Source organism: Acanthaster planci, linkage group LG07 (assembly GCF_054643075.1).
Source record: "Acanthaster planci isolate LZ-2023a linkage group LG07, COTS_SCS, whole genome shotgun sequence".
In the NCBI taxonomy this organism is placed as follows: Eukaryota; Metazoa; Echinodermata; class Asteroidea; order Valvatida; family Acanthasteridae; genus Acanthaster; species Acanthaster planci.
The window spans coordinates 8,582,984-8,595,147 of record NC_141783.1 but is presented as its reverse complement, the minus strand read 5'-3'; the positions used below and the strand labels follow the sequence as shown (position 1 = coordinate 8,595,147).

The 12,164-nt window shown below is 40.2% G+C and overlaps 1 long non-coding RNA gene across 5 annotated transcripts in view; it reads left to right on the top strand.

Moving 5' to 3' along the window:
* The first annotated feature begins 1,051 nt into the window (after positions 1 to 1,051).
* LOC110986045 (uncharacterized) overlaps positions 1,052 to 12,164 on the top strand; it is a 50,082-nt gene continuing 38,969 nt past the window's right edge. For 2 of the 5 annotated variants that reach the window (XR_015425996.1, XR_002599065.2), the window contains exons 1-2: positions 1,052 to 1,295; positions 2,917 to 3,062. This is a non-coding gene — a long non-coding RNA (uncharacterized LOC110986045). The remainder of the gene's footprint in view (positions 1,296 to 2,916; positions 3,063 to 12,164) is intronic. The other 3 variants (XR_002599068.2, XR_002599066.2, XR_002599067.2) reach the window with 2 other exon arrangements.

Here is a 12,164-nt window from a genome sequence, read left to right as displayed (position 1 = left end):
TCACTGATGTCCCGATGATATTACCAGCTGAGTTCAAAATGCGAACCGTTAAATTTAATTCTGCCCATTAACCAATTTCAATTTTCTGGCACACCAAAGTTTAGGTGACGCCACACTGTAATGTGCCTGAACATTACATACTGCATATTCACGGCTCAGTGACTGCCTTACTTTCAGATAATTCTGCAGAGATTATACGCTGCAATTTCATGGTTCAGAGAGTTAATATTCCAACAGCGCATGCCCAGTACGAGGCTTCGGGAACAGCTACGTGCGGCATGTGCACGCGCGATTGTCTGTCCTATCCATAGATGTCAGAAGAATTCTTCCGATATATATATTTTGTGGTCTAGCTTTCAGCACAGCCATCATACGCTAACTCACGTCCCTGACAGGCCTTGGTAGTATATTAGTTTGTTTTTTTTTCATTTCTGAACCAATGCAGACCCATAATACGTAGAATATTAATATCGGAGATGTTTTTTCACTTATCAATAACTGTGTCACTTGGTCGTTGTTTTGCTGTATAAGGCCCAATGGTGTGATGTATAATTTTGGGCAATGTACAATGAAAACACATTTATTTTCCGAGAGCTGATATGGGCAGGGCATACACAAGTACAATTGCCATTCCTGTATTTTTTTTCTCACATCGACCCTGTCAGGGTTCTCATTTTGGCTTTTATGAGCCACCTGTTTTAAATTAAAACATTCAAAGTACATGTAACTTTTATTGATGTAACTGACTCATACTAGTGTGATTGGAATCAATTTAATTTATTTCTTTTAATTTTTTTTGCTTTATTTACTTCTTCTCTGGATTTCGGTTGCTGGAAGGTCATTAACCTTGATATAGCCGTAGGACACAGATTTATTCCGACAAGTCTGACAAAATATACTTTTTCCCGAAGCGCGCGTGTCGAGTCCAGTGTGGCCATTAACTTCAAATGGCCATTACATCAGAACTGTATCTAGTCTAGTACTGAATCGAAACGTAATTTTTTCTTACTGATTTTTTTGGTCAGGATTAAGAGAGGGCGCTATTGCTGAGTTCGCATGCGCCTCATTTGTGTGCGGGCGCCATTTATAAAGACATCTGAAAATTTTGTGAAAGAGGGAATGGCCTCTCGTGGAGGACTGCTGAATTTACTAAACTAGTTGACAGAAAGGTATTTCAGCCGTAAAGCCATGGAGGTTGGAAAAGAATGAAATAAGTGATGTAGGCCCGTGCATGGAGGCCCATGGAGGATATCCCCAAGCACCCCGCGCTCAAAATTTTGAGAAAGAAAAATCTGGTAACTTATAGTTATACCATGCTTATACTATAGTTATACGCTACATCATACCGGTACATGTCATCCGCGTGGCTATGGTCAGACTCAAAGAGTTGTAATTGTGACGGAAGCTATTGAGTGAAATGAGTGCCCCCTCCCGAAAATGGAGGTATGAAGGAGAAACTAGTGCCCACAGAGCAGATAAATTCAGGTGGGAAAGAGTTACACCTCTTCTGATGTAACAGACAAGTACATGTACCAAGGCCAGTTCAGATGTGGCTGATGTTGGTCTTCAGGTGGCCGAGAACAAAAAAGTGTGACCTGATTAAAATGCATGCCAGCTACATGTCATATCAGGTACATGCATGTACATGTACGTGCTGGCTTTGACAAAAGAGGCAATGGGGTGTCTCATCGAGGAGGAGTGCACCCCCTGGGCTAAATCTCTCATGTTGTGCCTCTTCAGTTTCGCTCAAACTTGATGACAAAATAATCTCGTCAGTCAGCTTGTCAAATCAGAGCAACTCTTGAGAAGAGCACAGTGCAGGAAAATAGCAGTAAGCAAGGAGGAAGTGAAACTGTTATGCCCAAGCTATAGCATCAGTCCCAATTATAGTTGGGCCCGTCCCAACTAGAGTGCTACAGTTGGGCAGGCCCAACTACAGCAGAGAGGTCCTGTGTGCATGATGTGCCCAGCATGTGCCAAAGTCATATTGTTTACAAATGTCATGTCATTGGTCATAGGGCTAGATGAACAGATGAAGTGCCACATTTTAGATGAATTGCGTCAAGTGTGAGACACATTGACTTGGATAATGTTGAGACATTTCCCACAGACATTGGTCAACAATTGTTGGGCCAGCCCAACGGCAGCACTACAGTTGGGACTTATGCTATACATGTAGTTGGGGCATAACAAAACCACTTCAAGAGTGTTGGAGACAACCTATTAGTGACAAGGCACCTGCTGTTTCAAATTTTCCAGTGGTTTATGGCTGCGCTGGGATAAATTATCCTTAAATAGCAGTGCAATGAAACAGGAAACATGTAAACCTACTCTGCTAGTTAATCTTGTCCAAAACAATGTCTGACTCTGCCATTATAGGTATGCTGCATAACTGAACTACATGTAAGTAATTATATATAATGGTTTGCCCGTACCCAACGTATATTAATAAGCACTGTATGCTCAGTGCTTGTCCGAGAGCTTGCGAAAAAAACCTCGCAAGCTTACTCGGGTGGGACTGGAACCCACGACCTCCTGCTTACTAGTGCAGATGTCTTAACCACTCGACCACCGAGCTTGCTGGGGTCGGCTGGTCGGTCCGAGTCAAATGAAGCAGCGGGTACCGCGAACTATTTTCAAGATGTATTTTTGCATTGGGAACATGTTAATTATATATAATGAGGTTTTTTTCGCAAGCTCTCGGACAAGCACTGAGCATACAGTGCTTATTAATATACGTTTGGTACGGGCAAACCGTTATATATAATTAACATCTTCCCAATGCAAAAATACATCTTGAAAATACATGTAAGTACATGCACATACATGTACCGGTAGATACATGTACATGTATAGAATTTCCCTGTACATGTATAAAAGGCTTATGGTACCTCGCATCTCTTTTTCATGTTCTAGATTGCTTTGCGGAATTTTCGGTCATGACATGGCACTCTGTGTGGTAGAGAGAAGGGTCCATTGCACAGCAAGTCTCCTCTAATCTGTTGGCCTGGTGAAACCATGCTTCAGAGGTGTCCAGTAGGCTCTTCTCAGCAGTTGCTCAGGTATGTTTGGAAGTGTTTTAAGTTTTATTATTAAATGTAGTTGCTTACATGTACTTTAAATCTCTTTATTCGTTTATTTATTCCTTTTTTTTAAATTTTGTGTACCTGGATAGCCCCATCAGTTGTCAATGAAGTGTTCTACTTGGGGCCCTGGGTTACACAGAGACACAAACATACATGTACTTGTGTAAAATGAAAGCAATAGGTTTGCAGTAGCACCCTGCTAAATATATTTTGTGTGTGTATACGGTTCTGAGAAGAACTGGAGGGTCCCCAGCATTTCGGACAGTATGCTTCTGTCTGTCATAGGGAGCCTGCAAGGATTCCAACGGTGTAGCGGCTGTACCCAAGGGTACTCAAGCAGAACATGGGGATGCTAGACAATCAGTGAAGTGTGTCAGTCCGAGGGAGAGAGGTGCAGGGGGAGGATGCCGCTCTGCACATCTCTAAATTTGGGGTCCAATTTGTTTCCTGTCCCTGATGTATGATTTTCTAGTGTTGACAACTCATTCTTTAACTTCCAAAGTTGAATGAATACTCAGACCTGCCAACTAGTACGATTAAGCCACATTTCCTGCAGGAAATTCTTGAAAATACGACTGTACGTTTTCGTCCCCATAAAATACAGGTTTTGACGATATTGACATGCCTGAAAAAAAATCATACATCAACACATGTGAGTGCACGTTATGTTAGAAATATACAGCCTCGAACATTTGCACATGTACACGTATGTATGTACAATGCACATGTACTTGGACGTGTACAAACCTCTTGTGTAAACAGCATCCGGCAACCACCCAACATTACATGTATGTTGTGATTGGCTGCCCATGAAGCATCAATATTCATGTTGCATTAGTAGGACTCTTTAAAGCCGCTTGTACATGTACATCAGTGGAAGTACTGACAAACAATCTCCAGTAATTTATGTACATGTAGTGCATGTTTTAGGGCCAGCGTAAATATGCGGCTTGAAATAAGGTTACTCATTTTCTGCTTTCACCGCGACACAGGGCCTCGTCGTTACTGGTATGGGGAAAAGGAAATTGTGTTGTACATTATTGCATGGCTTTTACAGGTTCTGTGTACGTGGTTTCTCACGAGATTTCAAACAATTTTTGGACATGGACTCATTAACATGACCGTGCAACACCTGTTTATGAATTGTCTAAAGACAGTCCGATTGGATGCAGTCTTTGACAAAACCGATCCGCAAGTTAAAAATCTGCGGAAATAAAAAAAGGAGGGAGATGTTTTACGGTCGGCCAGCATGCAGCCAACAAAATCTGTGCAAGGAAATTCCAAAAACCTAGACTTGCGATGTGCATTTCAAGATTTCAAATTTTGAAAATGTGATCAATTTAGGTTGGAATATTGTCATTTCACTCTTCAACCTGGACAATGCATTTTTCATGTGATTATTTTTAGGCATGAAGAAGTCATTGATATATCCCTTGTGAAAAGCCATGTCAGGTGTAACAGGGACGGAAATACATGTATGTCACACGTTGGACCCCAAATTTATAGAATGATAAGCTGGGAACATAACCTAGGGTATAGGAGAGCCATGCGACAGGATTGGTATAATGTGGAGAGTTCTGGACCACCTTTTCCCTTGGGTACCTACATGTATCCGACCCTAATAAAAATCTCCCCCCGTTCCAAACCCTCAATGAGAGAGCCACTCTCTCGTTCTAAACCCTCAAGGAGAGAGCCAGCCTCCTCTCTCTCAAAAAAAAGAAAAAACATTATTACACCTTACTGTGTATCAAAACTGCAAAACCAAAAACCGAGATGCCTAACCAGAAAAAAGGAAAACGTCAGTCAGAACAGAAGCAATAAGTCAAACAAGCTCTCTCAAAAACAAACCAAAGCTGTGTGAGTTGTGTGGAGTGCAACGAGTGCAAAAATTGTAACTTTTGTATAAAGTGCTGTAGCTGCAAAAACTGTACCGATTGTGACGGTAACTTTTATTGCAGATATTGTACAATTGGCAAATGTTTAGTATTAAGTAATGGCTGTAAGTATTGTAAAGATTGTGAGGTTTGTCTCGAATACAACGAATGTAAAAAATGTGTCAATTGTTAACTTTGTACCGACTGTATACTCGGTAACGAATCTTTTGATCTTACCAAATGCTTTACTTGTTTTAACTGTTCTGGTAAAAAAGACTGCAGACACTATGTAAATAACGAACCAAACTTTCAAGTCATGGCACATTATTTATTTTTACTTCAACAACTGTAAAAATAAAAAATATTGATATATAATAAAACAACTTGCAGCACCTAAAAATGGAGAAGAAGGTGCATCAACTGTCACAAAGAAAAACCATCGTCAACTAGAGTTTGAATTTAAACGTAACAAAAAATTTAGTAAAGGCTGCTTGCGATGTTTTGCAGATAACAAATGCAGATATAATTGCGAGCATGGACATTACAAATATGATTGTTTTGAATATAAGCCACACACCAAAGAAGTAGGGCGTAATGTCCAGGTGTCATGGGTGTGGGCGAGTAGTGAATTTCAGTAGTCGTGGTGACTACCAATAAATAGTTGCGACTAGTCGACTAGTTGACTAGTCGCGACTATTTGCATTGTTTATTTATCCATTAAAACGCCTGGTCCGCAGTTGCATAACATAACACGGGGTTAATTTGGGATGATGTCGCACTGTGTGTTCCACTTTTTCCATTTGGACTTTTACGCTATTGTGAAGGAAATATGAGGCTATTTTTAAGATAAAAGCTTTCGTCAGAAATGCGTGTGATATTCCTTTTTGTTTCTCGGCTTACTTATTACCACTTTTTGGAAGAAAACCTTAATCATTTTGCAATGTGATCAACAACTTTGCAGAGGTGAAAAGCACATGGCGCTTCCGTCCGACTGGTGACCGACCCGCGACACAGTGCTACGATTGCAACAGTGAAGGACAGGGACCAGTTTATGGCTAGGCTGCGAGGTTTTGAGGTTTTGTGGGGAACAGTTTGGAATCACACATCACAAAAATTAAACTTAAAATTAAAATTAAAGGGGTTTGTAAAATATCATTTGTGACAAATAAAAAAGACTCTATCACGGTGTGCACATTCATTGCAAATCTTTTTTTTTTGTTATTCCACAGACATGCATAAGACTGCATTAATCCCAAAGCTTGGTATTGGTGACTAGTCGCACTAGTCGTACAGGCCTAGTAATGTCAAAGGTTACGTTCCACAAGACCTCTCTTGCAAGCATAAAAAATATGCCAGCTTGTAGAATCTACACACTTAGAGATTATCACTATCCTCGCAAAACCTAAAACAAATTAAGCAGAATTAACCCTCATCTCTAAATTGGATATGAGGGTCAATATAATCGAAGAATATTTTGACATGTTAAAAGAAATACAAATATTAAATGAGTGCTCCAGATAATCAGCAGGGTGCGCCAAATAACAGAGAAGACCAACCACAGTATCGACTTGTTTTATATGGCTCTAGCAAGTTAAAAAAATCATTTTATCAAACTACATTGAGCGATACAACTTGTCTCTACCCCCAGGTTTCGTCGTGAAATGCTTAGGTGCATACTGTATTTGAGCAGGGTGTAACAGGCAAACGCGCCTAGATACCCGCGCTTTCTGAAGCTAGGCCGATTGGAGCACTAATACCGGTAACTCCCATGATGGCGGGGATACCCACAGCTGCTGTCGTTGCTCCCAGTAGTTCGACCTCATGTTCCATGTATTGTATCGCGCATGTCCACCTCTTTAGCTTTTTGTACGAGACCTCTCTCGCGTTACGCTCTCTGAAGATTTGTGCTTTGATGTCTTTGATCTTTGGAGTCTGTAGATTTTGGTTTCTGCTGCTTCGTTTTTGTAAGAGTCACTGCTGTTTAACTTTAGCGTAGGATAAGGGTTTGACTGTCATCTCTTCTTTTTATTATATGCGTTTTAAAAACTTAGCCCTCTAAACATCTAGTTCGATCAAAATTCCAGCGCCTTGTTATTTACAGGTTCTCCATCATGTCCATGCTTGTTTTTAACAGAAAAAGTCAACTTGCTAATGTTCCTGTCTTTTAGCTTTTTAGGCGTTTTAGGTGCATTGGATGTTGAGTCTAGAGGATCGGTAGCTATCATGTGTAACAAGTCTTAAGACTGTCCGTTGTAAAAGTTGTCGTTGGTTTTTAACTGATAGCAGTGAATAAACTTGAGTTTCATGGGGTTTAAGTTATACCTGTATTTGCCTTCATAAATGATGTTGGGTAAAAGTTTGTCTTTGGGTAAGTTCAACAAGCTTGGACACTTCTTTATTTAACGTTTACTTGAGGTTGGGGTCCGTAATTGCTAACGTCATCCTTTTAGATGCTTGGTGTACTTTAAAAGACACGCCTGGAATCAAGTCATTAAAAAGTCAAACCTGTCCATGCTGTAGTAGCTGGGAGATATTACGATGCTTCCTCGTTGGCCTTGGGGTAAGGGCTGAGATGAGTTTTGAGAACGAAGCCCATCATATATTCGTGTAGGTTCTCTTAACCGCATGAGAAAAAGTCTTTTAGCTACATGCACATGTATGTCATGATCTCTGTCTCTGTTGGGTTGGTTTCGGTCTCTTGAAGAGTGGGTTGGAGGGTTCCCTTCATAAATCTCTTCTAAGGCTTGTCTCTGCCCCTCATATAATGACGCTGATTCGACTTTTTATTGTTGATCTCAAAAGCTAAACAAGCTCGTATGTCTTCTGTTTGTCTTTGACCTAATTGCACTTCTAAACTTTAACTTCTTGGTTTAGCTGTTCAATTTGCTTAGCAATGGTTTTGATTTCTTCTCCTAAAGTACCTCCTTCGTTTGCTTGTAACAATCTGTCTTTAGCTCCTCTTACTAATTCTGAATTTGGAACTACATCTCCTTTATCCCCTGAGACTATTCCAGGTAGTGTTTCACCACTGACCCCAGCGCGTTTACCGTCTAAGTTTGTATCCCACTTGATTTCAGTAGATTTGGGCACATTAAAACACCTAGCTTTAAACTGTAGGTTTTTTACTGTGTCGTCTTTTGTGTTATTGATGACATGTTTCAGTTTAAACGTCTGCTCGTTCTCAGTCAAGTAAAAAGAATGCGTTTTGATTTGACATCTGCATGTAACATATGTTTTACTATAAACGATTTTTAAGAGAGCGCCCTATAGCGGTCTTCTTCATAAAGTCTAAATTTACTGACAGCATCGCTCCAGTGTTTTTCAGAGACTGAAAACAGGTCCCTGACTTTGTCTGACATTTGGTCTTTTATCACGTTATGATAACACACCACCACCAACGACCTGAGAACTTTCCCCCTAGAGATCTTGCCTTGTAAAACTTGGTTTAACTTATTTTCTATGTGGCCCACTTGATATTCTGTCAGTTGAATGTCTAGTTGTTTGAGCACTTTGTTTGTTTTAGACTTGGGCTTTTCATAAACAAAATACTGATTGTATCAGCCTCCTACGTTCTCAACTTCAAAGTCTGTATAAGGTTGTAATCTGATTTAATAATGGAGACAATTAACAAATCCATTTCCTGTTGTTTTATTGACGTGTTTACAAGTCTCTTCTTTTATTTTTACAAATATTTCTGGCGGAGGTTTTTCATTGATCAACGTATAAAACTCTTCCAGATGTAGTGGGAGGTAATAGCAAGCCATTGTCTTTCATCATTACAATATATTTTTTGAATACTGGTCTTTACCTCCTTGATACAGCTGCACTGTTCAGAAGTCATGTGTAAGCTCTTGTCCCACGACAAGTACAGTTTTTTACTTCCACTCAAATAGATGCAGTACAGTGCCGGTATTTGCTGATACTTATTTGTCCTTGAAAGTACATGTAGCTACACAGTTTCACTCTGATGCTGGTCCAAGTTTCCCTCAAATACAAATAGATCCAGTACAGCTTTCAATCTTACATTCTTTCAGTGATCGTCAACATGATAGCATCTTATATCACTAATCGCTCAGTTGTTTCATCGATAAAAGACGCAAACATGGACTATAACTCTTTTCTCCATGATTATTTATACATGAACCTACATCGCTAAGCACTCCGTTGTTTCCCTTGATGCTTGTAAGTACATCGCTAAGCACTCCGTTGTTTCCCTTGATGCTTGTAAGTACATTGCTAAGCACTCTGTTGTTTCCCTTGATGCTTGTAAGTACATCGCTAAGCACTCCGTTGTTTCCCTTGATGCTTGTATGTACATCGCTAAGCACTCGGTTGTTTCCCTTGATGTTTGTAAGTACATTGCTAAGCACTCGGTTGTTTCCCTTGATGCTTGTAAGTACTGTACATCGCTAAGCACTCCGTTGTTTCCCTTGATGCCTGTAAGTACATTGCTAAGCACTCTGTTGTTTCCCTTGATGCTTGTAAGTTCATTGCTAAGCACTCCATTGTTTCCCTTGATGCTTGTAAGTACATCGCTAAGCACTCCGTTGTACGCCGTGTATTTTACTTCCTCCATGATATCACAAACACACGAGTCACTGCAGATTGAATGGAACCAAGAGTACAGTCACTTCCATCAATTGGCTGACCTCGGTTGAGCTGCAGGATAGACTCTTTTCTGGTACCCGTTATAATCAAAAGGAAGTGGAATGTTGCGATTGACGCGATGAGGCCTTTTTATTGCGATAAACAAAACATGGTACAATTTCCAAAATGCTGGGGAGTTGTATGCTTATCGCATTTAACGCATTTCGGCACAATGTGCACGACACATGGTGTTACACAATGAGTATCCTATGCTTTGTGCGATTGACGCGTTTGGCTCCACACGTGATGGTCCACAAAATTGTACGAAGTTGCACAGGTCAATGCTTATTGCATTAAGTGCGATATAATGACGCTGCTGTGAGAGACGGCACAGCTTAAAGCTTGAGAAAAAAATAAAACACAGAGAAAGTTCCGAAAAACGTCCCGCATTTGCTAAGAAGAAAGCCAACAGCGGCCTGGTGGCAACGCAAAAGAGAATCCCTCAGAAAAATGACCTTTGTGTGCCAACAACAGGTGTTACAGGATTGCTGATTAGTGTCAATAAATTTGGGAATATCAAGGCCACAAATTTGACCAATAACCCACGCACTAGACAATAATAGGCATTCGTATTGGCTATGAAGTCATTACCAGTGCTGTATTGTGCCAAACCGGCAGTATCCTCAGAGACTAAGGCAAGAGTTAAGAAGCCAATTCCTTGACTAATGAGCTGTCAATCAATCCTTTCTGCAAGTCTTTTCCAAAGGCCTCAGATGAATTTATTGTAATGGGATTTTTTCTAAGTTAGTATAACCGGTGATTAGGGTTGCCCTTCACATGATAAAGTCTAAATTAAATGAATATCGATGTATGATGCAGTAAGAGCGATTTGTGTATCATAAATTGGGAGAAACGATGTTTCAGAGTTTTGTTTATGTTGTCACTGAAAAAAGCAACTGGGTCACATTTTGCATTTGCGTCAAATTTAAATCTGAACAGGTATTAGGGGGTTTCCCGTGGACGAGCAAAAAATTATGAGGGATGAATTGAATTAGAAAAACTCTCCAACCACGTGTAATGTTTTATTTGAAAGTGGTATTAGCCTGTGCCTACTGACGAATTCTGTCAAAGAATGAACAATAGAACGGCACTTTAAATTAAATTCATACAATATCTCCATCTCTTCTTGATACAACCAAAACGGCATTCCAATTTGAGCACAGGGCTTTCATGGTTTTAATTTTTGTTCACGTAAATTTTAAGCGCAGTTATTACTTTCGTTAGTTTTCCAACATAAGGAGTGGGCTGGTCTGTCTACTCTCTACCGGTGGTTCACATAAGCATCATAAATCCATGAATGTATGTGTATTTTATTTAAATACATGTAAAAGACAAGACACACCAATCTTCAGTGTTCACACATGTTAAGAGTGATGCCACGTGAAAGGAACTAGTTGAGTATTTTTCAGCAGGCTATTTTGTGCCGAGTGGGAAATTTAAAGGAAAGTCAAGCGCACGGCAACTGCTCTGAATGCTATATACGAAGTCCACGCAGACCCCCAAAAAGGTCCACGGCCACATGGACCATGCAGCTCAAAAATTCTTGGGATGTATTACTTTGTATCAATAATTCATAACGCACGTGTGCGGCTGCTAGGAACGTTCGCCTTGCATGTGTACATGTATGCGAACAGTTGCAACTACAACATGCTCATGTGCATTATACATGAATAACCCTGACTTGGACCGCCATCTTCAATAAGCATTGCGTGCTTGGAGGCTAGGGCTGTGTAAATTTTTTGTGAATTTGTACGTCAAAGGCACTCCACTTTTCTATCAAGAGCTTCACTGTGTGATTGTTCCGGTGACCCTGATATGTTTTGATGGTCACAATGTCTTATTTCAAGTATTTTTCTGTACGATTGATGAGTCAATATACATAAAAGCGAACTGACATTTATATTTCTTCCCAACAGACACCCTATGTTTTTATCTCCAAAGATTTATGGAATGTTACTCCGCTGAAAAAAATAAACGAAATGAAATGATAACAAATAATGAATAAACCAGTGGAAATTTGGAGAGACCGTCGTTTTGTTCACTCAAATTTTGCTTTAAGCTGCACTTGGTTTCTGGCCTTTACACCAAAATTTTTGAAGTCATCGAGCACTTATTTTCAATCTGTCCTCAACTGAATACATGTATATTAACTCAGTGAATCTGGCTGTCAGTCTACAAGTTCACTTGTACTTACATGTTTCCTTTTCTCCCAAAATGAGACAATTATATTTCTTGGGGTACTGAAAAGAAGTATTATTAGTTTTTTCTGCCCTCCTCTCTGAGTGTCCTTTGAGAGAAATGTCGAGGCCAAAGATTACTGGTACAAGCATCAGACCAAACAATCCCTGACTTAAGTAGCCTTAACTTTGCACGGCCGACCCACTAGTACTATACGGGGTAGAGCAAGTGTCGAAAAGCCCCACGGTTTACCCGATCTCTACATGGCAAGTATTAGTGTTTGGCATCACTCACTCTCAACATGTACATGTGCAGTATGTGTGCAGTACACAAAAGGCTGCCGCGAACGTCCTCTGGCAATGAGCTGGTCCGTTACGCT